The sequence below is a fragment of the Coregonus clupeaformis genome, unplaced genomic scaffold, assembly GCF_020615455.1.
Source record: "Coregonus clupeaformis isolate EN_2021a unplaced genomic scaffold, ASM2061545v1 scaf0249, whole genome shotgun sequence".
Taxonomy (NCBI): Eukaryota; Metazoa; Chordata; class Actinopteri; order Salmoniformes; family Salmonidae; genus Coregonus; species Coregonus clupeaformis.
Window position 1 is genome coordinate 1 of NW_025533704.1, and position 5,418 is coordinate 5,418.

The window sequence follows — 5,418 nt, forward strand, 5'->3', positions numbered from 1 at the left end:
GACACGACGGCCCCAACTCCATATGGGGAAGCGTTGCACGCCAGTTGATTTGGCAAGGACGGGTCGAAGTGAGTCAACACCTTATCAATCAACGCTGGCTTCGCTTTCTTGAAAGTAGTGTCACACTCCTTTGTCCATGACCAGGGTTTGATCTCTCTCATTAGCTCATGCAAAGGCTTCAGATTCGGGATGAACTTGCTGTTGCACTTCTCGCAAACATTTAAGCATTACCCTACAAGTCGATTTAGAGTTTTTTACATTTGAGTCACGTAGCAGACGCTCCTATCCAGAGCGACTTACAGAAGCAATTAGGGTTAAGTGCCTTGCTCAAGGGCACGTCGACAGATTTTTCAGTTAGTCGGCTCGGTTACTGGTCCAAGGCTCTAAACCACTAGGCTACCTGCCGCCCTACCTGCCTCCCTTTTAAAGGTTCAGCAGATGCTCGTCGTCATCCTTTCCTGTGACGATGCTGTCATCAAGGTAACAATGTGACCTTGGGTGGTCGCTCAAGACCTGATCCATGGCCATCTGGAACAAGGCAGGTGCCAATGTGATTCCAAAACGCAAGTGGCGGTATCTGTAAAGTTCCATGTGGGTAGTGATGGTGAGGTACTTTTGTGACTCTTCATCTACATGCATATTCATGAAGGCTTTGTTGAGATCAATTTTGCTGAATTTCTTTCCACCAGCCGACCCTGCGCATAGTTATTCGATAATCGGAGGAAGCGGGTATTGTTCCACTGTCAGTACAAGATTAATGGTCACCATAATCTCCACACAGGTGAACAGAGCAATCACGCTTGATCACAGGGAGTGTGACAACTCGCTGTGTGGAACCGGCCCTAGGACTCCAATACTGACCAGCCATTGTATGTCAGAATCCACCTTCTGCTTGAGGGCGTATGGAACTTTTCTAGCCTTCATGAACTTTGGCTGAGAGTCTGGCTTGAGCTGTAGCTTCACCAAAATCCTGTTCATATTTCCCAGTTCATCCTTAAAAACAGCTGCATGTCGAGTCAGCACAGTTGACAACCCTGTTCCTTCAACTGACATCGCATTCACCTTCGTCCAGTCCAGACAAATCTTTTCAAACCATGGCAGGCTCATCAGCACTTTGACCGCGTAGATGGGTAGTTTGGCTTTTTATCTGTTTAGTTCCACCAGGACCTCTGCCTTTCTGTCATGGGGAAAGTCTCTCCTGTATAGGTCTTGTGGCGTACAGCAGGTCAGCCACCAGGGGAGACCCTGGTAACAGATGGAGTATACATCACGAGGCGGTGGCTCCATCTGCTGGACATGCTAGGTCTCAACAGGCTCTCCGGACAGGACTAATTGGGGCTGATTGGGAGCTGGTGTGTAATTAAGGGCGGATTGCACACCAGCTGTGCAAGGCCCATAAAGCTGCCAGAAGGGCAGCACATGGGAGAGGACTGGGAGAAGTAAGGTAACTTCCGTGTAGTTGGAAACTGTATCCTGGAGAGGGTATCATGGGGGAGACCTATCTTTTTCTTTTGATTATTTTATTAATAAACACCCTTGATGCCACACACGTACTGTGCGGAAGTAGGCATCCAAACAGGACGGGTTGTGCCAGCTCTCCACTCCAGACCTCCAGTCCGCCTCCACAGTCCGGCCCGGCCCGTGCCTGCTCCCCGCACCAAGCAAGTGGTGCGTGTCGCCAGCCCGGTACGCCCCATACCTGCTCTCCGCAGCAAGCCAGTGGTGCGTGTTCCCAGTCCGGCCCGACCTGTTCCTGCTCCTCGCACCAAGCCAGTGGTGCGTGTCGCCAGTCCGGCCCGGCCCGTTCCTGCTCCCCGCACCAAGCTAGTGGTGCGTGTTCCCAGTCCGGCCCGACCTGTTCCTGCTCCTCGCACCAAGCCAGTGGTGCGTGTCGCCAGCCCGGTACGCCCAATACCTGCTCCCCGCACCAAGACAGTGGTGCGTGTTCCCCAGTCCGGCCCGGCCTGTTCCTGCTCCTCGCACCAAGCCAGTGGTGCGTGTTCCCAGTCCGGCCCGACCTGTTTACTCCTCGCACCAAGCCAGTGGTGCGTGTCGCGCCAGTCCGGCCCGGCCTGTTCCTGCTCCTCGCACCAAGCCAGTGGTGCGTGTTCCCAGTCCGGCCCGGCCTGTTCCTGCTCCCGCACTCAAGCCAGTGGTGCGTGTTCCCAGTCCGGCACGGCCTGTTCCTGCTCCCCGCACCAAGCTAGTGGTGCGTGTTCCCAGTCCGGCCCGGCCTGTTCCTGCTCCCCGCACCAAGCCAGTGGTGCGTGTTCCCAGTCCGGCCCGGCCTGTTCCTGCTCCTCGCACCAAGCCAGTGGTGCGTGTTCCCAGTCTGGCCCGGCCTGTTCCTGCTCCTCGCACCTAGCCAGTGGTGCGTGTCGCAAGTCCGGCCCGGCCCGTTCCTGCTCCCCGCACCAAGCTAGTGGTGCGTGTTCCCAGTCCGGCACGACCTGTTCCTGCTCCTCGCACCAAGCCAGTGGTGCGTGTCGCCAGTCCGCACGCCCGTACCTGCTCCCGCACCAAGACAGTGGTGCGGGTCGCGCAATCCGGCCGGCCCGTTCCTGCTCCTCGCACCAAGCCAGTGGTGCGTGTTCCCAGTCCGGCCCGGCCTGTTCCTGCTCCTCGCACCAAGCCAGTGGTGCGTGTTGCCAGTCCGGCCCGGCCCGTCTGCTCCTCGCACTAGGCCAGTGGTGCGTGTTCCCAGTCCGGCCCGACCTGTTTCCTGCTCCCCGCACCAAGCCAGTGGTGCGTGTTCCCAGTCCGGCCCGACCTGTTCCTGCTCCTGCACTCAAGCCAGTGGTGCGTGGTCGCCAGCCCGGTACGCCCCGTACCTGCTCCCCGCACCAAGCAAGTAGTGCGTGTCGCCAGCCCGGTACGACCCGTACCTGCTCCCCGCACCAAGCCAGTGGTGCGTGTCGCCAGTCCGGCCCAGCCCGTTCCTGCTCCCCGCACCAAGCCAGTGGTGTGTGTTCCCAGTCCGGCCTGACCTGTTCCTGCTCCTCGCACCAAGCCAGTGGTGCTTGTCGCCAGTCCGGCCCGGCCCGTTCCTGCTACTTGCACTAGGCTAGTGGTGCGTGTCGCCAGTACGGCCCAGCCCGTTCCTGCTCCCCGCACCAAGCCAGTGGTGCGTGTCGCCAGCCCAGTACGCCCCGTACCTGCTCCCCGCACCAAGCCAGTGGTGTGTGTTCCCAGTCCGGCCCGACCTGTTCCTGCTCCTCGCACCAAGCCAGTGGTGCGTGTCGCCAGTCCGGCCCGGCCCGATCCTGCTCCTTGCACTAGGCTAGTGGTGCGTGTTCCCAGTCCGGCACGACCTGTTCCTGCTCCTCGCACCAAGCCAGTGGTGCGTGTCGCCAGCCCGGTACGCCCCGTACCTGCTCCCCGCACCAAGACAGTGGTGCGGGTCGCCAGTCCGGCCCGTTCCGTTCCTGCTCCTCGCACCAAGCCAGTGGTGCGTGTTCCCAGTCCGGCCCGGACTGTTCCTGCTCCTCGCACCAAGCCAGTGGTGCGTGTTGCCAGTCCGGCCCGGCCCGTTCCTGCTCCTCGCACTAGGCCAGTGGTGCGTGTTCCCAGTCCGGCCCGGCCTGTTCCTGCTCCTCGCACCAAGCCAGTGGTGCGTGTCAACAGTCCAGCCTGGCCCGTTCCTGCTCCCCGCACCAAGCCAGTGGTGCGTGTCGCCAACCCGGTACGCCCCGTACCTGCTCCCCGCACCAAGCCAGTGGTGTGTGTTCCCAGTCCTGGCCGACCTGTTCCTGCTCCTCGCACCAAGCAAGTGGTGCGTGTCGCCAGCCCGGTACGACCCGTACCTACTCCCCGCACCAAGCCAGTGGTGCGTGTCGCCAGTCCGGCCCAGCCCGTTCCTGCTCCCCGCACCAAGCCAGTGGTGTGTGTTCCCAGTCCGGCCCGACCTGTTCCTGCTCCTCGCACCAAGCCAGTGGTGCGTGTCGCCAGTCCGGCCCGGCCTGTTCCTGATCCTCGCACCAAGCCAGTGGTGCGTGTTCCCAGTCCGGCCCAGCCTGTTCCTGCTCCTCGCACCAAGCCAGTGGTGCGTGTCGCCAGTCCGGCCCGGCCTGTTCCTGATCCTCGCACCAAGCCAGTGGTGCGTGTTCCCAGTCCGGCCCGGCCTGTTCCTACTACTCGCACCTAGCCTGTGGTGCGTGTCGCCAGTCCGGCCCGGCTTGTTCCTGCTCAGGGAAAGGACCATGGGCGAAGGTAGATTCCCAGGCAGGAGAGGAGCAACGGCAAACTTGGAGGGCGCCGGTCGAGGAGGAAGCCCGAGAAGCAGCCCCAAGAACATTTTTTTGGGGGGCACACAGGGTGGTTGGCGGAGCCTAGGTTCAGAGCAGAGCCAACTCCCCGTACTCACGCTAGGAAGCGTGTGACTGGGCAGGCTCCGTGTTATGCGAAGCTACGTACTGTGCGTGTTCCCAGTCCGGCCCGGCCTGTTCCTGCTCCTCGCACCAGGCCAGTGGTGCGTGTTCCCAGTCCGGCCCGGCCTGTTCCTGCTCCTCGCACCTAGCCAGTGGTGCGTGTCAACAGTCCGGCCCGGCCCGTTCCTGCTCCTCGCACAAGGCCAGTGGTGCGTGTTGCCAGTCCGGCCCGACCTGTTCCTGCTCCTTGCACCAAGCCAGTGGTGCGTTTTCCCAGTCCAGCCCGGCCCGTTCCTGCTCCCCGCACCAAGCCAGTGGTGCGTGTTCCCAGTCCGGCCCGACCTGTTCCTGCTCCTCGCACCAAGCCAGTGGTGCGTGTCGCCAGCCCGGTACGCCCCGTACCTGCTCCCCGCACCAAGCCAGTGGTGCGTGTTCCCCAGCCCCGGTGCGCTCGTACCTGCTCCCCGCACCAAGCCAGTGGTGCGTGTTTCCCAGCCCGGTACGACCCTGCACCTGCTCCCCGCACCAAGCCAGTGGTGCGTGTTCCCATCGCCCGGCCCGTTCTTGCTCCTCGCACTAGGCCAGTGGTGCGTGTTCCCAGTCCGCCCGGCTGTTCCTGCTCCTCGCACCAAGCCAGTGGTGCGTTGCCAGTCCGGCCCGGCCTGTTCCTGCTCCTGAGGGCCAGTGGTGCGGGTTCCAAGTCCGGCCGGCCCGTTCCTGCTTCTCGCACCAAGCCAGTGGTGTGTTTTCCCAGTCCGGCCCGGCCTGTTCCTGCTCCTTGCACAGCCAGTGGTGCGTGTCGCCAGTCCGGCCCGGCCCATTCCTGCTCCTCGCACCAAGCCAGTGGTGTGTGTTCCAGTCCGGCCCGACCTGTTCCTGCTCCTCGCACCAAGCCAGTGGTGCGTGTCGCCAGTCACGGCCCGGCCCGTTCCTGCTCCCCGCACCAAGCCAGTGGTGCGTGTTCCCCAGTACGGCCCGACCTGTTCCTGCTCCTCGCACCAAGCCAGTGGTGCGTGTCGCCAGCCCGGTACGCCCCGTACCAGCTCCCCGC